The sequence below is a fragment of the Tursiops truncatus genome, chromosome 10 (genome assembly GCF_011762595.2).
Source record: "Tursiops truncatus isolate mTurTru1 chromosome 10, mTurTru1.mat.Y, whole genome shotgun sequence".
Taxonomy (NCBI): Eukaryota; Metazoa; Chordata; class Mammalia; order Artiodactyla; family Delphinidae; genus Tursiops; species Tursiops truncatus.
Genome location: NC_047043.1, coordinates 55,098,069 through 55,121,451, shown reverse-complemented (window position 1 = coordinate 55,121,451; position 23,383 = coordinate 55,098,069). Strand labels below are relative to the sequence as shown.

At 44.5% G+C, this 23,383-nt stretch overlaps 1 protein-coding gene and 1 long non-coding RNA gene across 5 annotated transcripts in view; both read right to left on the bottom strand.

Annotated features, from left to right (window-relative positions):
- The window catches only part of CTDSPL (CTD small phosphatase like), a 125,022-nt gene that overhangs the window by 64,730 nt on the left and 36,909 nt on the right, over window positions 1-23,383 (bottom strand). The gene's annotated exons all lie outside the window — the stretch shown is intronic.
- Window positions 10,591-23,199, bottom strand: LOC109552018 (uncharacterized). Its single transcript, XR_002178747.3, has 3 exons — window positions 13,769-23,199; window positions 13,113-13,257; window positions 10,591-12,783 (listed from the first exon to the last, which is right to left on the bottom strand). It is a non-coding gene; the product is annotated as an uncharacterized lncRNA (long non-coding RNA).

Genomic DNA, 23,383 nt, shown 5'->3' with positions numbered 1-23,383 from the left:
AGTGAAGAACGGAGCCAAGACTTAGGAGAAGAGAGAAATCTGGAGAGGTGAGTCTGGCATTTGGGGCTGCTCTTCCTCTAAGAATGCCTGCCACTTTTGGAAGAATTAGTTAAGAGGCTGAAAAGCTGAGCATCACTCTGGACAGCTTGTGAAACCAGAGAAACAAAAATTGGAGTCCCATCCCCAAAGTGCTACACCCTATGAGTAAAGATGAACAAAAGGCAGACTGGTCCTCACGGAGGCAGAGCTCTCTCAGTCTCTGGAACTGGCTTACAGTGACAACAGACAGCAGGTGCTCCAGGGGCCTGGCAGAGGAAAGAGTAATTCTCCCTAAAGGAAGAGAACATCCTCCAAGGCCTCCAGTTATTTCTGTAAATTTTCATCTTTGATGTCTGGCGTGCAATCAAAACTAACCAGGTATATGAAGATATAAGACAATGTGAATGGATTCCAAGTTAAAAAACAGGCAATAGAAACAAACTCAGAAGGGCTAAAAATAAAGGTGTTATCAGATGCAGAATTTTAAAAAAAGACACTTAATATGGTCAAAGAGTTGAAAGATGAAATTGAAAAGTTTCTCTGAGAATTAGAAACAAAACAAAAAGAACACATAGAAATTCTGGAACTTAAAAATAAAATAACTAAAATTAAGAATTCAATAGGTGAGTTTAACAGCAGCTTAAACACAGCTTGAAAAGAAAATTAGTGAACTAAATGATAGGGCAGAAGAAAATATCTAGTTTGAAACTCAGAGAGACAGAAGGATAGAAAAGAAAGATGAGAGCATTAGAGATACACAGGGATGTAACACGAAGGATTAACAGGGCTTCCCTGGTGGCACAGTGGTTGAGAGTCCGCCTGCCGATGCAGGGGACACAGGTTCGTGTCCCGGTCCAGGAGGATCCCACATGACGCGGAACAGCTGGGCCCGTGAGCCATGGCCGCTGAGCCTGCGCTCCGCGACGGGAGGGGCCACAACGGTGAGAGGCCCGCGTACAGTAAAAAAAAAAAAAAAAAAAAAAAGAAGGATTAACAGGTATGTAATCAGAGTCACAGGAGAGAAGAGAGAGAATTGGGCCAAAGAAATAACAGCCAAGAATTTTCAAAACTGAAGAAAGACATCAAGCACAGATCCAAGTTCTTAAATGAGCCCCACACGAGATAAATAAAAAGAAAACTATACCTAGTCATATTATAGTAAATCGCTGTGCACCAAAGACAAAATGAAAATCTTAAAAGCAGACAGAGGGGAAAAAGACAGATCGGCATCAAAGGAGGAGCAATAAGATGGATTTTAGATTTCTTAATGAAAATACTGAAAGCCAAAAGACTCTGGAATATTGTCAAAGTACTGAAAGAAAATATTCAAATGTTTAAAGAACAAATACACCAATCTTAAGCAAACCCTTAACAAAGAAATAATATCAATCCCACACAGATCCTTCTAGAGAACAAAAAAGACGGCACGTCTCGATTCATTTTATGAGACTAATCAAACCATGACATAAACATCTGGCAAAGACATTACAAAAGAGTAAAACTACAGGCAATCCTTGTCATGAGCATAGATGTAAAAATCCTGAATAAAACATTAGCAAAATGAATCCAGCAATGTATAAAAAAATGATAATACAGTACATCACAAACAAATGGGCTTAATAACACAGGAGTGCAATTCATCACATTAACAGTATAAAGGGGAAAATCATATCAGCAGATTCAGAAAAATAATCTTATGAAATTCAACATCTATTTATGATAAAACTCCTTGCAAACTAGGACAAGATAGAGACTTCCTGAATCTGATAAGTGGTATTTATAAATAACTATAGCACTCTCATCATACTTGATGGTGAAATGCTGAAAGCTTCCTGCTGAGATCAAGGACCAGGCAAAGAGGCCTGAATCACCACCTCTACTCAACATGATACTGGAAAAGAAAAGGTAAAGAAAGAGGGAAAACATTCCATTCACAGATATTTTGACTGTGTGCATAGATAATCCAAAAGAATCTTCAGATAAATTTCTACCCATCAACAATTAGTTGGGAGATAACAAGGTTGGTCTGAAAATATCTCTCGTATTTCATAACACTAAAAATAAACACTTAGAAAAGGAAAAAAAATTCAAAGTTATAATTTACACTAACATCCAAATACAAAATATCTAGAAATAAACAGAAAGATATGCAAGACCTGTATGTAGAAAATTCTAAAATGTGATTTGAAGAAATTTTTAAAGTTCATAAAAGATGGAGGGACATACCATGTTCATGGTTTTGAAGATTCAGTATTGTAAAGATGTCAATTCTCCCCAAACTGGTCTACAGATTCCATGCAGTCTCAATGAAAACCATAGCAGTTCTTGTTTGTTCATTTTGTGAAAACCGGAAACAGATCACCTGATTCTAAGATTTATATGGAAATGCAAAAGGCCAATAACAGACTTGCTCCACTAGTTACTGAAACTTATTACTGAGCAACAGTAAGTAAGAAAATGTAATTCTGGCAAAAGAATAGACAAACAGACCAATGTAACAGAATAGAAAGCCCAGAAACAGTCTCAGGCACATATATGTTCACACGTGGAGAGATCAATGTTGCCAGATTCCTGGAACAACAGCCCTACTCTCGAGTAATCCTGGGCAAGGCTCTCCCCTCCTCTGGATCTCAGTTTCTTCATCTATAACATCTACAATTTGGACTAGGTCACAAAATTCTGATTTGAAATAAACAGATTAATATGCATTTCCAGTTAGCAGGGTGTCCCCAGGTCTTACTTCCACCTGAAAGCAAGACAATCTGCTATGAAACCACTCCCCCTCTGCTTTCCAGGAAAAAGGGAAAAGCAGTGCCTTATGCCCTGTGTCCTGCCACCTACAGATTTTATTCCAAAATATTCTGGTCAGTTGAATATAAAAGAGTATAGCCTGCTGAGTCTTGCAGTGTTTGCTCGTTTAGGAGGCATACAAGGTAGCAGATGAATGGGTAGACCTTGGTTTTAAAATACTGCTTTTCATTTATACACGTATCAAAGTTTCTAATCAAACTATTTAAGCTCTTTGAGCCTCAGTTATCCTTATCTGTGAAAGGACAGTTATGGTGAGGATTACATTGAATAATGCTTGTAAAGCACTTAGGAGAGTGTCTAGCGCACAGTAAGCATTTCATAAATGGAAGTTGAAAATATACTGGGGCTGGGTGTTGCGGCTGTGGTGGTGATGAAGACAGGATGACAGAAATAACAAACTAGACATGTGAGGATTTACCACAGTGTCTAAAGTATGGTTAATGCTCAATAAATATGTGTGGTATGGGGAAGTTATGAATTTCCTGGACTCTCACAAACTCTTGCTTATAGTGTCAGACTCCCTCTGAAATGATAACTAGATTACTAATAATTTCTGCCTCCCATTACTACCGAAGACTTGGCTTGCTACCATGTCCCCAGCACACACACACACACACACACACACACCCAGCCTCAGTTAACATGTTTCCCTTTCTTCCCATCCGGAGATTCTGAGGGCCCCTCTGCCTCGTGTGGTCAACTTGTACCTGGGGAACCTGCAGCCTGGCTAACGCCTACTTGATTTAATGAGGGTCTACCTTACCCAGAGACAATAAAAAACTGCCTATAAAGGAAATATTTCAAAACCAACAAGCTGGGTACTACAAAGACTTATTCCAGAACTTACACTCTGGCCTGAAAACATCTGCCTGGAAGGGAGGAACGGACAAGGCTGACGCCAGAAAGGGCTGCAGCTCTCTCTGTCCTTCCTTTCCAGCTGGGAAAGTCAGAGCACCTCTGGACCCGGCCACCCAAGATACCATAAATCAAGGAGTTTTGAAAGTCACAGATGAATAGGCTAACCTATAATTAACTGAAGGGGTTTTCCTAATGGCAGATTTTTTTTTTTTTTTTTTTTTTTGTGGTACGCGGGCCTCTCACTGTTGTGGCCTCTCCCGTTGCAGAGCACAGGCTCCGGACGCGCAGGCTCAGCGGCCATGGCTCACGGGCCCAGCCGCTCCGCGGCATGTGGGATCTTCCCAGACCGGGGCACGAACCCGTGTCCCCTGCATCGGCAGGTGGACTCTCAACCACTGCGCCACCAGGGAAGCCCATAATGGCAGTTTTTGATTTGTAAGCTTATCAGACTCTTGTTCCTCCCTCTCTCTGTAGAGACGGTTCCACCTGCCACCCAGGTGTTTGGACAGCTTCCTGATGCCTGCTGCTACCCCGCCTCTTCTCTCTCCCAGGAAAAGAATCTGAAACCTATCTTGGAAATCAACTAAAATGTTTTTAAAAAACATTTTTCTCCAGTGAAATCCCTGTTACTTGTGAAAGGTTATTCTGGTTGGGTGTTCAGTGAAATGAGAAAGAGCTCACCTGCACCTCTGGGTAAAGAACAGCTCATCATTCCTCCACCCCTCAGCCTCTGTGTTCCAGCCACACAGCAATACTTCTCTCCTGGGTCCTCCCTCCCGGATCTTGCTGAGTGACAAGAGGGAACTCATCACTCTGCGTTGTCTCAGGTCTGAAGTTCCCGATGCCCTGCAAATTGCTACCAAAAGCTGTGATCATCCCAATTTCTCAAACCCAAAGAGGACTACACTCTGACTTAACATTCAGTCATCTCAACAAAGCAGATGTAGAAAAGCAAAGGTGGCAGCTGCTGTAACCCCCTCTGGGGCTCACCCTTTGTTTGATTTCCTAAGTACAGCAATTAACCAAGTCAGTCTTCTATGATAAACTGTTTTGAAAGAAGCAAGAGTATTAAGTGATTTAAATTACCGACATGCTCACTGTAAGCTCTGCATCGTCCTAGCACCTTGAGAGATACAGGACAACAACGTCATCCAACAAACCCCTATTTACAGCCATAAAGCAGGGCAGAGGCCTAGACTTAGCACACATGGCAGGAGGCTTGACCTTGGAAGCACAGGAGCTTGAGAAGGGCTGTAACCCACCATCTCACCTCCCCCAGACATCAGGGCCTGCATTCACAAGCAGTGAACTCACACCTCCCCCATCAGCCCCTGGCCCCCACCCTGTGAAACAGAGAAATTCAGCCTCTGTGTGTTTCCCTGAGACAAAGGGACATCTACTTCAGCAGGAAGCAAACTTTTTCCATAGGAATACAGCCCTGAATTTTAAAAAATCAAAGCCAATAAGAATAAAATATTTATAATAATTTACAACTACTCTTTTAGGAATATGTCTTCTATACTCTTGATGCGTATTCTTCATAAACACCGTCTACTTCTAATGAACTGAGAAATCTCACAAAATTACCTTTAAACTGAGTTTCCAGATCTTTGACAAAAAGTATGCAGGCTAGCCTCTCAGAATCATAGATTCAAACAGAGTTTAGCAAAGAAAATCTCAGGACCCTGTGCTAACTGCTGTAAGGTTACCATGTGGTGTAGAATTCTGTTAATACTTAACTCATACTACCTCATTCAATCCTTGCAACAACCCTATGATGTAGTTATTATTATCCTCCCATTTTCTGGATGAGGAAGCTGCAGCACAGAGAGGTTAAGTCACTTGCCAACTGTCACATACAGAGCTAATAAGTGGTGGAGACGGGATCTGAATCCAGGCAGTCTGGCTCCAGTGTTCATGTCTTAACCGTTCTTCCCAGAATGTGAAGAGACTGGGAGTGGGTGATACTTCACTTTGTGGGCAACAAAAGTTTAAAGTTTAATCAGCTTACATTTAAAATCCATTAGTGTTTAATTCATGGGCACCAGGGTCCCAAATTCCCAACTACGGTAACTTGTCATCCCCTTCTTACCTCCCCACACATGAGACGTACGTAGCACCTCAGCCCTGCTCAAGATCACACAGCCCCACAATCACCATCACAGAAACCCTGCTGGAAAGGGCCAGACTCTTTCGCTACAAGAGGAGTTCGAGAACTGAGGTTACCCATCCCGGCCTAGTTCTTTCCCTCCCGCTGCTGACTGAAGGAACACCACCACACCAGGAAAAACAAGAAGGTGGTTAGCAGATACGCCAGAACAACAACTCTACTGTTCCCAGCAACTGGCGAGAAAAGCATGGCCGTGGGCAGTGTTGGGCGAGAGCTTCAGTGTGGTCCTCCTAATCTGCTCAGTTCTAGAGGGCAAGGGGTGGAAGGGGACCCATGTTTACTGGGCTCCCACTGTGCCAGTGTTTGTTCATGACCTTGGTCCACACCTGGAAAGTGGGCATGGTAATTTCCTGGCATAAATGAAGGCAGTGAGGCTCAGACAGCCTGACTGGTTTGCTCAGCCAGGACATCACAGGCAGGGACTGGAACCTGGCTTTGTCTACCTTCCAAGGCCTCAACTGGATGCATTTTTTCATCCTGCCATGCTGTAAAAATTCTTCCTCAGTTTTAACCAACAGGGTATCCTGATTTTTATTTAGCCAACAAAATAAATAAAAACACCAGTGAATCAGTATCAGTTTCTTTAAAAATTTTTTTTCTATGTAAAACTTCAAAAATTTTAAAGGGCAAACAAAACAGTTGCAAAATTGTGATAAAGATTAAATATTGGGTAAAGGCTACATACAAATTAAAAAGAACAGCCCAAGATCACCCCCAAACCACACACTACTATATATAAAATAATCAACAAGGACCTACTGTATAGCACAGGGAACTCTGTAATAACCTATATGGGTAAAGAATTCTGGGGCTTCCCTGGAGGCGCAGTGGTTGGGAGTCCGCCTGCCGATGCAGGGGACGTGGGTTCGTGCCCCGGTCCGGGAGGATCCCACATGCCGCGGAGCGGCTTGGCCCGTGGGCCATGGCTGCTGAGCCTGCGCGTCCGGAGCCTGTGCGTCCGGAGCCTGTGCTCCGCAGCAGGAGAGGCCACGGCAGAGAGAGGCCCGCGTACCGCAAAAAAAAAAAAAAAAAAAAAAAAAAGAATTCTGTAATTTCCTATATGGGTAAAGAATATTCTGTAATAACTTATATGAGTAAAGAATCTGAAAAAGAATGAATACGTGTATGTGTATAACTGAATCACTTTGCTGTACACCTGAAACTAACACAACATTGTAAACCAACTATACTCCAATAAAATTTTTAAAAAACTAAAAAAAAAGATCACCCCCCAATAGTAATATATAAACAGAAATACAAACTTGGAAAAATTTCAACCTCACAATCAAATAAAATGTAATCAGTGTATTTAAGCTATTAAATTGGCAATTAAGAACTTATAAAACATAATGCTGGTACAAGAACATGCTATTGGAAGTGTAAATTACTACTATCATTTTGGAAAGCAATTTAGTAATTTGTACCAAGAGTCATAGATGCTTTTGTTCACTCCTTCACCCAGTAATTCCATGTCCTGAGTCTATCCTAAGGGATTCATTTAAAATATGAAGAAGTTTTATGCAGCATGGATACCTTCTTTCTGCATTACTTACAAGTGGAGGATACGTGGAAAGCAGCTTAAATGTCATTCTGATAAGTGTTGTGATATTTAGTTAATAAAACATTACTCAGTCATTAAAAATGATGTAACAGAGTCTATGTAGCAAAATGGAAAAATACTATCAAACGTAATATTGAGGACAGAATAACTGGAATAAGGATGAAAAATAATGTAATTTATGTAACATGTGATTATGTAGACACGTGATTATCACTTTGGCAAAAAACTTGCCCATGACATGACAAAAGGAAACATACCAAAAAGAGAAAAGTGGGCATACAGTTCAAAATATTGTATTCAGTCTCTTCTGATAGGTTCACATGCATTTGCCCCATCGTCCACTTTCCATGAGGCACTTTTTAAACAAAAGAGAACCACAGGTAGGGTGGTACTCTTGTCTGCTGTGATAGACACTAGCCCGCTTGGCAGGCATTGCCAGGGGGTGAGTTTCCAGAAGGGAGCATGAAGGGTGGCTCACAGCATCCCTTCTTTCATGTGGCTTGTGGGCAGCGTCTGTGCTGTGTTTGCGTTCTGACCCTACAAAGGTTACTTCTGATCCAGTAACTAGTTGTGGTTTAGAGGCTACACTGAGGGCTACGGGGGAAGACCATGCAAACTGAACTGTAAAAGCTTTTTAAAGTTTCTTTTAAAACTTAAAAGAACAAAAAAAAAAAACAACTGAGGACTGTCTGCGTTTTTGTCTGTCTTGCACCTCAGGAGCAGAGGGTTCCCTGCATCACATGCAGTAGTTCTGGGCACAAGATTAACGTGGTCCAGGTGAAAGCTCTGGATTTCTCTGTGTGTGTGCTTTTCTCCCTGTAGCCCGATTCCATCTCCCTCACCCCACAGGCAAACTGTCGAATGTGCTTGAGGTGTATCTTTATGTTTGCTCACAAGATGTGCTATGGGTTTTCCTGTGTGCCTATTTTTAACTTATGGAAATATTGGTTTGTGTATCTCATTTTAATTTTCCACTGAGCACTGTGTTCTTAAGATCTCTCACATTGCCGTGTGCACAATTCCCAACCGCTGCGTAAGCAACACAGTGAGGTGTGTCTCCACCAGGGCATTTAGTGCTATGCCCTCCCCCGGCCCATCGCTCCTTCACCCCTTTTCTCCTTCCTCCACTCCCCCACTGGTCTGCACATGGTATGGCACAATATCCACAGTGCCAAGTGAGTAGGATGGAAGTTCTTTAAGTGCCTTGATTACTTTTCTTTTTTAAACAAATTTTTGGCTGCGCCTCACGGCATGCCAGATCTTCGTTCCCTGACCAGGCACCTGCACCCCCTACAGTGGAAGCGCTGAGTCTTAACCACTGGACTGCCAGGGAAGTCCCGCCTTTATTACTTTTTTAAGGAGAAAACTGCACTTGACATTTGTAGTTTTCAAGAGTGTATTTTTCTTGTATGTCAAGAACTCTCGGTGGTAACTTTAATCATTAAGAATAGCTAAATAGGGCTTCCCTGGTGGCGCAGTGGTTGGGAGTCCGCCTGCTGATGCAGGGGACACGGGCTCGAGCCACGGTCCGGGAGGATCCCGCATGCCGCGGAGCGGCTGGGCCCGTGAGCCATGGCCACTGGGCCTGCGCGTCCGGAGCCTGTGCTCCGCAACGGGAGAGGCCGCAGCAGTGAGAGGCCCGCGTACCGCAAGAAAAAAAAAAAAAGAATAAATAAATAGGGGGCTTCCCTGGTAGCGCAGTGGTTACGACTCCGCCTGCTGATGCAGGGGACACGGGTTCCAGCCCTGGTCCGGGAAGATTCCACATGCTGCGGAGCAACTAAGCCTGTGCGCCAGAACTACTGAGCCTGTGCTCTTAAGAGCCCGCGAGCCACAGCTACTGAAGCCCGTGTGCCTATAGCCCATGCTCCGCAACAAGAGAAGCCACAGCAATGAGAAGCCTGCGCACCGCAACAAAGAGTAGCCCCTGCTCACCGCAACTAGCGAAAGCCCGTGCGCAGCAACAGACCCAATGCAGCCAAAAAAAAAAAAGAAAAAAGAATAGATAAATTAAAAAAGTATACTCTTAATTTCTCTTATCCTCTCTTAGACCTAGTTTGAAGTGGCTTCTTTGAGAAGGGCCACAGGTGGCTGCCTAAGACCCTCGAGGTCTGGATCTGAATTCCAGAGATGGCCGGAGGCTGCCGCAGCGCTTTGATGGCATGATCCTGTAACCTGGTATCTCTGAGGTCAAGCTTTGATCCTGAAACTGACACTCTGGGAGCCACGTATGTCTCTATGAGTGCATACAGCAGGAAAGCATGAAAGGAAGCAGGTTTAGCTGGGACAGGAGCAGGGGGAATGTCCCCACGGAGCTCTGTGCCCTGCCCGTGACCCCATCACAATAAAAGCTGTTTCTGACGGCAACTCTCTTTAGTCTGCACAGACTCCTTCCTCTGCACCTCATAACATTCGTGTGTGGGCCAGGGATGGGGCAATCAGCTCTGGACTAGGAGGGAAGAGGCCAAGGCTCCGAGGGTGAGGTGACCTGCTCAAAGTCACAGGGCAGAGAGGGATGGGAGTGACAGTCCAGCCTCCATTGGTGTGATCACCCCTTACCCTCGCCCCTCCACCACAGGGGGACAGCACACCTGCCCAGTCTTTGGAAATCGGGGCTCTGACAGTCTGTGTCTGCCAAGGCCCTGGTGATCCTTGTCCTAGTGACTCTGTGCTCTGGGGATCACATTTCTACCAGTCCCTCCCTCCCATGATCCTGGTGAACCAGGCAGGGAGGCACCAATGAAAAACGGGAACCCCAAAGGGCCAGCTCCCCCTTGCTTGCAGGCATCTTTTTTCTGAGCTGGAAAAGATCTTAGGAACCATATCCGCCAGGGTTCTGGCAGGAAACAGATGGCACTCTCAAACTGGGTAATCTGAGGAGAGTTTAATAAAGGGACCATTTATAGAGGGGCGAGCAGCGGGTAGGGGAACCACAGCGCAGCGTTCTGGGACCAGTAACAGTGCCACATTTACACGCCAGGACCACAGGGGTGAGGGAGGAGAGGCTACTGGAACCTTAGACGAAGTGCCCTGTGGAGAGCACTGCCGACCAGGGGCCCAGACCTGGTGATGCCTCAGGGAGGAGCCAGGAGAATCAATACTTGGGCCTCGCACCCCCCCCCCCATTCCCAGCGCCCTCCACCCACCCCTCTCATCTCCTGTCGGTTCTCCCCACTGGGTAAAGAGCACAATAGGGGGCAGGAAGCCAGGAGCCCATTCACACAGTCCCTACGGTCAGCTTCCAGAGCTCAGGGCAGGGCACAGAAGGGTGAAGAGTGGATCTGAGGGGCAAACAGAAAACATCCACCCAGCCACCTAGCTTGAAAGGGATTGTGCCCCTGGGGGAAAGGCCTGGCCCAGAAAATCAAAGGATGAGTTGCAGGGCTGGGCGGGGCACTCGATCCTTCAGCACCACGGGTCCACACTCCTCAGCTCTCCATTTGACCTGAGGGTTCCTTTTGCTATTAGGAGGTGTTTGTTTCTCATGTATGGATGGTGTATTCCAAAGCTACCCCTACTCTGTATAGTCTACACTCCCCCAGAGCGACTCCTCAGACACCTACTAGGTTCATACCTACACCTCTGACCCAGAGTCAGGGCTCCCACAATTTAAAGGGACCAGCTCAGAATAAACACCTTGCATCCGGTGCAGGCACGCAAACACAAAGGGGTGAGGAAAACAGGCCTGCGGTTCTGCAGTGAAGTCCAGCTGAGGCACAAGGAGGGAAGAGGAAAGTCCTGCATCCAACCCCCCATCCAGAGAGCCAGGACCTGCCCTCCGTGAACCGGCAGAGCACCTCCCACTCTACACACATACAGAAATAGCTGTGCATTGACCCGTGAGTCGCCCAGGCCTGGAAAAATCCTCCAGGATATTTTAAAAATCACATGTTCTTCCAAGCCTTTTTCAACTCGACTGAAGAACTGGCTGGCTAAAAAAAGAGCGAATTATTGAAATGCTTTTGGTAGGCATTATCTGAGCTACAAATTCAAAACAAAAGATCAAAATGTTATTTGACTCTCAGTTTCCTTATATATTCCATAAACCTTGCCCCCTTTATGAAATAAGACAGGCCTCTCAATTCTCTGGATAACAGACTTATCTCCAGAAAACCAGGAGAAGACTATCAACGATACTCTTAATATCTCATGAAGATATTAGCATGGCAGCTCTGTAACTACGAAATTAAAAACACCAGAGGACCCTTGTTTGGCCTCCAAATTTTTATATTCATTCATTCCACCTCTAAATGTTTTTTGAGTCCCTAAGTTTGGAGCTGTGGGCAGAACAAAGTGTAACAAGACTCAGAGAGGCAGAGGGGGGCCAAATCACAAAGGAAGGTTCTCCCACCTTCTCCTTTTTCTTGTAGGCAGCGAGCATGGAGCTGAAAGCTTCCAGAGGCATGATTAGAGTGCATCGTGTTTTGGCAAGTTATGCCAGAAAGAGGTACAGGATGCTGATGGTGAGTCCTAGAGGCAGGAGGCCTGCTTAGAAGGCTGCTGCAATACCGCAGGCAGGATGTGAGGATGGGCAGAAAACCGCTTTCCCAGACCAGAGACGTAGGAAAGGAAGGAGCAGAGACTGGAACCACGTCTGCGTGTTGCAGCAGGGAGGTTTGCCGTGGATGTGTGGGATGGAAAGGGACTCATGGCCACGGACATGTTTTCTCCACGAGAAGGAGGCAGCGCAGAGAGCTGCAGGCTGAGCGTGCAGACGAGGGTGAGCTGGGCCATCCCCAGGGCCCAGTCTCGAGCCCACTGTGCACTAGGTGCTGACTCCTGGGAGCCTGGGGTGCAGGAGTGGTCTGGGCGGGGAGCTGGAAGGGCGCCTCCCACCCCTGATGGGCTCCCTGGCTTCCATCTCTATCCCCAGGGGTCACTGCTCCTGAGAGCCGGTTCTCCCTCTGCACAGCGTGTCATGCTGTGAGGTACTCTCTCAGCTCGCGTCAGTTTAGGACCTGGGGTCCTCCACTCACTGGTGCGGGTCCTTTCCTCTGAAGCCTGATAGAGGGTCCCACCCCTTCTTCTCCTGGTGTCTGAAAGGGACCAAGTGAGAAGCCTCCCCCAAGGGAATTAGTACTCATCAGCCAAAAAAAGAACCATAACTAGCTTGGCTCTGCTCAGCAATCTGCCTTTCTTCTCTGCTTAAAAAGCAAATGTCACATAACCAAGTTCAAAGTTTCAGTGAAGGGCTGGTCTGCTGGCAGGTCCAACAGGCAGCCAGCCCACGAAGCCAACTCCATTCTGTAGAATTCTTCAGGTTGAGGAGATTGACTACACGGCCCTCCAGCCCTGGGCAGGCTGAAGGAGAGCTCCTGAGGCCACGAGAGCATGTGGTGGGGACCTGGGGAGGAAGGCAGTGCCATTCAGTGACTTTCTGTTTCAACCGCTAGAGCCCCGGCATAAGCTGCTTGAATAAACCAGTTACCTAGTGGCAGCGGCAGTGGCAGGCTGGCTTGGGGACCGGCCAGAAGCAACTGCACGTGGACTGGGCAGGGGCTGGCCCCTCAGTGCAGCACTGTGGCCCACTGGAGCTTCTCTGGGCCAGAGCACGAACGCAGGGTGGAGGAGAGAAGGGGGACTCCTGGGCTTCTGTCCAAGAGGCCGTGAGCCGGTGCCACGAGGCCGGAGCAGGGCCCCAGTTGAGAGCTGTCTGGTGGGAGTGTGACATACCTTTGCCTTCTGTTCACCTGGACAGCCTTGTGATAACTCTTGTGATAACAGGGCCTCCTGGCCTGATTCTTGCCTTTGACCCTCGGGGCCCAGGTGTGCGAGCTCTCCCTGCATCCAGAATCACACAGACAACCTAAAAGCGCTACTGAGGAGACAGAGGAGGCTTTTTCATCCCCCCTCCCCCCGGCCCCTTCCCAGATCCCTGAACTCGGTGCTCCTGTCCTGTGTTGCCAAACAACTCTGCCCCCTCCGTGCCCCCACCTCCAAAGGCGGTCTCACACCTCAGGGTTCAAAGCTGTTTTGCAGCAGCGGCAGCTGTAATAACAGCCACAAGCAGGCCTCTGGAGTGAGTCATGGCTTCAAAGAATGTGCCTACACATTCCCTCATTCGTCCTGACAACTGGCCCTCACCTCTCAGCAGCCTGGGACGTGGCTAAAGGCGTCTTCCTCACAGAACACAAGGGTCTCCCCAGGGATGCCGGCAATGAGACCAGCCACCTTTCCCTGGGCTCTCTCCTCTGCCCTGAAGTCAGTATGCAGGGGCCCTGGCTGTCTCTCCAAGAGCCAGATGACAGGAAGCTCACCCCCATCTCAAACAGTCTCCAACAAAAACTGAGGCCCACCCGGGGGATGGTGTTTTCTGGAGCACAACTCACATGGACTCAACGTGCATGACGCCCCGAGAGCTGTGCAGTCCTGTGCCCTGAGACTCCCTGAGGCAACGGGTCGCAGAGGACGTGGGCTCCACCAGCACCTGCCCCAGCCATAGGGCTCTCTCTGTTGAGGAAAGAAGCCACAATGTGTCCTGTGGCTAAAGGGTGACGAGTGACCACTGGGATAGGAAGCCTCTGCCTGACCACAATGCTCCTCACCGAGGGGTTACTGACTCATCCCGGACACTGTCTCTTTTGGGGGGTCTGAATGTGAGGTGCAGCCATGGCAGCAGAGGTGACAGTCGGCTTGAGTCAGTAGAGTGAGGAGTAGAAGGAAGAGAAAGAGGGCAAAGAGGGCAGCTTTCCAAGCCAGGAAGAATCGCGGGGTGTGGCAGGGAGCCATGGATGCCCGATTCAAAGTGATGGCAGGACAGCTCGTGCCCAGAGCTCCTGGTACCTCCCGGACAGCAAGGTGCCAGAGGGCCTGCTGGGAAGCACAGAGGAGACCCACGGGGAATGGACTGTGTGTTGCTGGGACCTATGTCTGGGTCTCCCCATCCCTGGGGATCTCCCAAGCCCTAAGGCAAACCGGGGATACCTCTAGTGAGTTGAAAGAGCCTGACTAGACTAGGGAGGTGGAACCACTGAGCCTCAGAGAGATGAAGTGACTTGCTGACACGGATGCTGATGGCTGCTGACCCATCAAACATTCCTTGTCTCCCTTGCTAACCGAACCCTGATTTCTGTAGGGAGGGCAATGTGTCCAGCTAAACCTTCTCCCACAGAGTCCCTTACAGCCAGGTGGCCATGTTCTGGCCAATGAGACATAAGCTGAGCGTTTCCAAAAAAGCTTTTGCTTTCCTGATCCAGGGGCTGCCCCACTTTCTCCCTTTCTGCTTCTTCCTGCCTCAGATGCAGCCATCTCACAACCATGAGGACAAAAGCCACAAGGCGGGGATAGTGCAGGTGGGAAGATAAGAGAGTGGGTCCCTGAAGACACCGCATGAGCCCAGGGTTGGCTCCCTCCAGAATTCTCATAATGTCGGAAAAATAACTACCTACTTGTCTAAGGCACTCTCGGTTGGGTTTTCTGATCTTTGCAGCTGAATGCATTCCTAAGAGCTGCACCTGCCTGAGTCACAGAGCTGCTGGTCAGTGGGGCAGCCGGGACCCTAACCAGGTCTGTGAGACCCTGAGCCTGCCTTGCTTATTTTCACTAGGAGACACTACTGCCCGCCTGCTCTCAGAACAGGAGGTCTGCAAATTAACAAGTTGCTGTATGTAGAGCACCTGAAGCATCATAGCAAATGCCCAATAAATATTAGCCACTGTTAGAACCATTATTATTAGGTCCAGTAGGCTCCAAGCCACTTAAAGCTCCTCTGTTTCAGACCTAAGACCACAGCCTCATGGGACCAAGAAAGCGGTGTCTCTCTTTCTGAGGAAAAGAGAGCGAGGAAGGGCTAGGTCCTTTGGCCTCACAGGGCTACTGGGAGCAGAGGGGCTGTCCACTGGGATGGACTCCCATCCCCAGAGCCTGCCTGTCCCCAGGAAGAGCAGCACAAACACATAGTGACCCCTGCCATGATCAGCGGATCTGAGGACTCCCTCTCTGGTCCTTCAATCTGGATGCACAGAAAGCCAGACAGAGGCCCTGCGGAGGGGTCTGAACAGGTTTAGTTTGGGCCACCAGGCACCCTTGCAAACTCACATATTTCTCCACCTTCCCCAGACATAGAAGTGTGTCTCCTGAAACCTGGATATTCCCACTTTTACAAAAGAACATTGGAAACAATCTAAATGTCTAATAGTGAGGTACTATTAAAATGATGCTGTGTGGGCTTCCCTGGTGGCACAGTGGTTGAGAGTCCGCCTGCCGATGCAGGGGGCACGGGTTCGTGCCCTGGTCCGGGAGGATCCCACGTGCTGCGGAGAGGCTGGGCCCGTGAACCATGGCCGCTGAGCCTGCGTGTCCGGAGCCTGTGCTCTGCAATGGGAGAGGCCACAACAGTGAGAGGCCTGCGTACCGCAAAAGAAAAAAAAAAAAAAAAATCAAAAAAAAAAGCGATGCTGTGCTCACAAAATGGAATATTTTGTAGTCATTAACTATATTCTCTAAGGGTTTTTTATAACACGAGAAAAATTCTCACGTTATGTGAAAAATAGCTGGCATGTTTCCGATGATGCCCTTATGACATTTATGCATATACATATGTAAGAGCAATTTAAAAGGAAGAAGAAAAATCTTAAAATGCTAACAATGGTTAACACCTTTAAGTTGTGGTATTATGGATGACTTTTGTGGCTCTACACCTTTCTATATTTTCTAAGATTTTAATAGTTCCTTTTATAATCATATGAAAAATCCTTATAAGTTGAAGAAAGGGGAAACTATGCTCATGACAGAACTTGTGACATTATTATTATTTGGACAGGATATCTGGCTTCAAAACGTGCTGTTTGCTGAAAACAGCGCACATTTCAGGGAAATGTTTAAAAATGGAAGGGTCCCGATGTGGCAGTCTTTAGCTCCCAGCAGAGGAAAAGCAGCTTCCTCTCTTTACTGGGGCCTGGTCTGGAGGCACGTCCCTTAACCTCTTTGAAGCAGCTCTGATCTGAGACCCCGCTTACTGGGTTCCTTGAGAGAACATCCTCTTTGTAAAAGACCCTGGGGGTTCTGAGATTACTCTGGACTGATTCCATCAATAAATATGAATACTGACCACCTCTGCCCCATTCACAAACCACAAATCTATGAGACCCTTGGAGAGCTGTGGCTTGGTGTTTAAATGGTTTTGATGAGGCCAGGACATGGCTTCTTTCCCTAATAAGATGAAAAGTGAATGAACGCTAAGAAACATGTTTTCTCTGCAACAGAGATCTCTGTGTAACCAGCACTCCATCAAAGATCAAACTTGTGTCTTTGGAACCAGGTCTAAGCCAGTCATCAAACCACCACAGCAACGGCAAACATACCATTGAGAGTGCTCTGAGCTACCTTTCTTTCTGTTTTTCCTCCCAAAGATTCTGTGTTCCCACCTCACACAACTTTTTCAACATATCACTTCTTTCCTCACATCAAATGCCTGAACCCAGTGGTCTGAAAATAACAATATTTCCAGCATCTTTCCTTCACTCTCGACACAAGCAGATGTCCACCTAGACCTGGATGATTAGAGCTGAAAGTTAGTTTTTCACCACCTACCCAATGGTTCAATATATTGGGACATTTTTTTCTGGGTCAAAGATCAAAACACACCAGAGATTACAATGAAACCATTATTAAAAACTCATGCAGTAATAGATTTTCTTTCAACACAAGAAATTGTGTTGTCTCTGTTTCCTTGCATCCAGGAATTACCAGAATGATACAAGCAAGTTCGTGTTGCTCAGACCCATCTGTGACATATGCAGAAGCATTGGAAGGTTTCCCCTGTAACCCCCACCCAGTTTAAGGACACAATCAGTCTTTTTTTTTTTCGCAATGTTAAAGTTCAATAGCTTGAAATGTTACCGGTCTGTGAAAAGCAACATTACCACACAGCAACAGCTCACAGCTCTGATACCCAGAATATGGAATCTGTAATATATCTAACAGTACAATCCAGACTTTATGAAGTAAGAGTTGGCTAACGGAGCAACATAACATTGCAAGAGGAAATATTTAATCTGTTTGAGCAACAACTTTTTCCAGCCAACAGATCACAGAATGCTGGAACTGGATGGACCTTGGAGACCCTCTAAGCTACTTTCTTCAACTTAAAACCGGGTCCCGGGCACCCCTCCAAGGGCGTGTGATTGGAATAAAGCCTTACAGTGGGAGGCGGGGCGGCTCTCATCTGGACTTCCTGCATTTCTGGGTACTAGTACGTAACATTTATGTTAAAGCATGCATCTCCCTCCCTTGTCCAAACACACAATGTATGTCTCCTCCCTAGCTACGGAATAAAACCCAAACCTGGTTTTCAAGGCCTTGGTCCCACCTTTCCAGGTTTATTTCACACCCCTCCAAACATCTGCACAGGCTCCCTTCTGCACCAGATACCGTCTTCTGTGCTGAAGGCCCCTGTCCTCTTAGAATCTAAAATAGCCCCTCCTCCAGGCAGCCTCCAGGGTTCCTCCAACCTAAAATGCTCTCACTCTGCTGAACAACATGCCAGCTTGTCCTTACCTACTTTAGAGAACGTATGGTATTCTGTGCTCTATTATTTGTATGTTTGTTTTATATGCTTCATTAGATTGCAAGTTTCCAGAGGACAGGAAAAAACCTTGATACATATTAATTAATTATTCCATGATCCTTTGCTTATAGTAGCTCTCAAGAAACTCAGAACAAATGTATGCATAACACATTTTTCTTGTCTATAAAGGCAGATCCCAGTGAGGCTCAGCTCAACTGCATTTCCGTAATTCTGTGTGCATGGAATTAAAAGCACGCTTTTCCTTCACCTTTTCTCCCCAACATTTTATTATGAAAAATTTCATATAGACAACAGAGTATGTTTAAGGCCACCTAGATTCTACCACTAACATTTTACTATACTTGCTTTATCACATATCTATATACATATCCATTTTCCTGTCCATCCATCAATCCATCTAGTCTTTTTGATGTATTTCAAAGTAAACTACAGATGTCAGACTTTCCCTAAATAATTCAGTATGCCTATCATTAACTGAAGTTCAATACTAATATTTTCTTTTGAAGTAAAATTCATACTCAGTGAAGTGTCCAAGTCTGAAGTGTACGTTCACTGAGTTTAGATAAATATATACACCTGACTAAAAAACCCCTTACTCCCCCATAAAGAACCACTGTTTTGATTTTTTTTCCCCACCATAGACTAGTTTTGCCTGTTCTAGAATTTCTTATAAATGAAATCGTATAGTATATACTCTTTTTGTGGAAGGTTTCTTTCACTCAGCATGTTTTTTAGTTTCATAAGTGCTGTTGCACTTATGTAATTTTCTCCTAATGTAATTTTCTCCTCAGTATTGCTGAATAGTATTCCATTGTATAAATATCCTATTGTTTGTTTATCCATTTTCCTACTGACGCCTAGGCTTTGTGTTTATTTGTCAACATATATTTCAATTTCCCTTGCATACATAACTATAAGTAGAATTGCTGAGGCAAAGAGAAGGTGTATATTTAGTTTTATAAGAAATGCCAGGGGCTTCCTTGGTGGCGCCGTAGTTGGGAGTCCACCTGCCGATGCAGGGGACACGGGTTTGTTTTGTGCCCCAGTCCGGGAAGATCCCACATGCCGCAGAGCGGCTGGGCCCATGAGCCATGGCCGCTGAGCCTGCGCGTCCGGAGCCTGTGCTCCGCAACGGGAGAGGCCACAACAGTGAGAGGCCCGTGTACCGCAAAATAAAAAAAATTTAAAAAAAAAGAAATGCCAGACTTTTTCCAAAGTAATTATACCATTTTATATTTCTACCAACATTGTCTGAGGTTCAAAATCGTTGTGAGAAGGCGCCTGATGTTGAATTAGACTTTGTTTTTAAAAATAGACATAGTGCTATTCAGATTTTGTTTCATCTTGTGTCAGTTTTGATGAGTTGTATTTTTCAAAGAATTTGTACAGTTCATCTAAATTGTTTAATTTTTTGGCATAAAATTGCTCATAACATTCCATTATTTTCCCAATGTTTGTAGTCCCTCTCTTACTCTGGATATTGGTAATCTTTGCTCTCTATATACTTAATAAATTTTATTGATCTTTTAAAAGAACAAGCATTTGGGGCTTCCCTGCTGGCGCAGTGGTTGAGAGTCCGCCTGCCGATGCAGGGGACACAGGTTCGTGCCCCGGTCTGGGAAGATCCCACATGCCGCGGAGCGGCTGGGCCCGTGAGCCATGGCCGCTGAGCCTGCGCGTCCAGAGCCTGTGCTCTGCAACGGGAGAGGCCACAACAGTGAGAGGCCCGCGTACCGCAAAAAAAAATAATAAATAAATAAATAAATAAAAGAACAAGCATTTGGATTTATGGATTTTCTCTATTTTTTGGTCTACTTTCCAGTTCACTGATTTATGCTCTTATCTTTACTATATCCTTATTACTTATATTGTGTACTTTTCTTTAGTCACTGATTTTTAGATCCATATTGTCCAATATGGTAGCCAATAACCACATGTGGGTATCAATTTAAATTAAATAAATATAAAATTCAATTCCCTAGTTACACTAGCCACATTTCAAGTACTTAATAGCCACACATGGCTAGTGGCTACTGGACTGGACAATACACATAGAGGACATTGCCATTATCACAGGAAGTTCTATTGGACAGCATATTTAAGACCTTTCTTTTTTCTAATACAAATATTTAAAGCTATAAAATTTCCTCTATATACTATTTTAGCTGCATCCTACAAATTTTGATATGCTGTATTTTCATTATCATTTAGTTAAAAATATTTTCTAATACCTTGTGATTTCTTCTTTGAACCATGAATTGTATACAGTGTGTTGTTGCATTTCCAAACATTTGGGGTTTCCCTAGATATATTTCTGTTATAGATTTCTAATTTTATTCCATTGTGGTCAGAGGATATCCTATATTCTCTATATATTTCAAACTTTTAAATTTTATTGAGACTTGTTTTATGGTCCAGCATTTTGACCAACTTGGTAAACATACCATGTGCATTTTAAAAGAATGTGTATTCTGCTGTTGTTGAATGTAGTATTCTATATCAATGTGCTTTAGGCATTCATCTATGCCTTTACTGATATATATATATATATATTTTTTTTTTTTGTATAATTATTCTATCAATTGCTGACAATGGAAAATCTCCAACTCTGGTTGAGAAATTTTTTTGTTTCTCCCTTTAATTCTGTGAATTGGTATGTAATTTGCTGCATGGCAACTTTTACTTCACTACAATGAAATTAAAAGTTCTGACTAAAAGATTTACAAAGCAGCTTTTGGTATCTCATTAATATGTTGAAGTTTACAATGAACCATGTTGCTTATTTGGGTGTTAATAGTAGTGCTGTTTACCAAGACCCTAAAAATAACAGTTTTCCTCTAGAAGTTCTCAAGTTCCATGTTTTTATCTACTTATATTTTTCAAACTTGCTAATCTGAACTAATTATGGGAAGGAGCAGCTTGTACTTTAAATGTTCTTTAAAAAGTGTATTTTTGGTTCTACTTCTGGTATGGCCAAGTAAGCTCCTACTGGACTGGTTCTCCTGGAGAAAATAACTAGAAACTCTGGAGAAAAACTGAAAACACAACTACCTGAAGGCACTGTAGAAAGATTAAAAAGTAGGCAGATTCAAGAAGAAGGCTGACACTCGGAAGAAGGGAAAACACTTCGATGTGTTCCTCAATTTCATGGCTCTTAGCCTGGTGGCAGGCTGTAGTCAGTGGCATGTGAGGTGGCTAAAACTCCAATAGAAAGCATGCAGTCCTTGGGGGACAGATTTCGGGACAACCACAGACACTGAAAGTAAAGAGAAAATCCCAGAAAGTATACAGCCAGCAAGAGAGAGACACAAATTCTGTGTTAAAACTCTGCCCAATTTCCGGCTGACTCCTGAGCCAGGAATGTGTGGAGCAGACTGTAAGCAACCTGGCTAAAGATAAAATAACTGAGCCAAGAACTGAGGTGCTGCCCAAGAGACAGAGTTTGTGGTTTTAGTTCAATCAAGCTAATTGAGAGCTAAGGCAAAAACCAAAACAAACAACAATCTGCCCCCAAAAACTTCTTCAGAAGAATATAAGAGAAGCCACGGTATTCATAATATAATAGTATAATGTTCAAAATACACTCTAAAATTATTACATATACAAAAATAAAACAAGATGCAACCCAACCTCAAGAAAAAAGACAATCAATAATGATCCCAAGATAACCCAGATGTTACAATTTACAGATAATAATTTTTAAGCAGCTATCATAATTATGCTCAACGGTCTAAAAGAATATATGAAATATATAGGAAACCTTGGCAGAGAAATAGAAACAATAAAAGAGAACTGGAAGTTCTAGAACTAAAAAGTACAATATATAAAATTTTCCAAAAAATCACTGGATGAGCTTAACAGAATGGAGATGATAAAGGAAAGAGTCAATGAATCTGAAGACAGACTGACAGAAATGATCCAATCTGAATAGAGAGAAAAAAAAGATGGAACAAAATATAAACAGAACATCACACCTGTAGGACAACATCAAAAAGTCTGCCATAGGTGTAACTGTAGTTTCAGAAGGAGAAACGAGAGAGAATGGGGTAGAAAAATAGTTGAAGAATATTTCGAATATTCTTCGAATTTGGTATAAAACCTAAATTTACAGATTCAAGCAGCTCAATGAACTCCAAGCAGGATAAATGCAAAGAAAACAAAAGATAAAGAAAAGATCTTGAAAGCAGCCAGAGAAAGATGCTACATTACATAAAGGTAACAATGATTCCAGGGACCACTGACTTTTCATAAGAAACCAAGGAAGCCAAAAGGTGGTATAACAGCATCTGGGGAAAAAAATCTTCAACCTGGAATTCTATATCCAGTGAAAATATCTTTCAAAACTGAAGGTGAAATAAATATACATTATATCTGTCATATCTTTTAATCAAAACGTTTTCTTTTACACTAAAAGTTGGTTAGCCACACAGCAGTTTGTATACCAATTCATAGAAACTGTAAGACACATGTTTTAAAATTAACAGTAATTAAAATATCAAGTGAACTGGGGGAAGGAAAACAAAACAAAACAAGCTCAGGTTTTCCTTTAAATTGAATAGTGGGTAAGAAGTTATTTTTATGTAATCTGACCTAAGACTGGGAATCATTTACATTCTGCCAGGATTTCCTGGTCTAAACTGTCTCTTCTCCTCCCTCCTTTCCTACAATTATGCCACTAGGAAAATGAAGAAATAGTTATATTTATTCCTCTAAACATTATTCAGGCCTAGAGAAAGAATGCAGAACTGGTCATTAAAAACTCACCTGCTAAGGTTCAAAATGAAGGGTGGGCAAACTATCAGGCATGAAGAAAGAAAACAGACAGGCAAAGGTATTCTGAAAGGACACATTCAAGTTGAGAATTAACTGCAAATGTTGCCACTGAGTCAATATTTGCATTAGAAATCTCAACCTGAATTACACATTTGTTGGACTTGTTAGTCCAGAAACAGTTCCCAACAGAGCTCTGGAAGTGTGACCTTCTCCTGCACATCTGCTCTGACTTTTACGAGTTCTCGGTATTCTTTTTAAAGCTGCTGCTAAGTGTTCATTTTTGTTCGAAGGATTACCAAACAACCTGTTTGGTAACACAAAGATTCCCTTCATACTGGCCTTCCTTAAACCTAGAAGCAGACTGTTTTCCAAACTGTTAACATCCCGAGCTGACTGCCAAATACAGTTATTAACCAGCCTCTGATATCTAAACAACAGCTGTGTTCTGTCCTGCTAAAAGGCAGCCTCACCCAGACAGTGCCTCTTAAAGGTCAGATGTGTCCTGCAGCAGGAAGTCCACTCCATGGTTGATGGCACATGCCGGCACGACGGAACAGTCTATGTTTGTCCCAGTCCCCTTTCCTCCCTTTTGGCTAATCTTCAACGGGTCGTAAATGTTCAGCTCGCCCTGCACAGGAAGCGG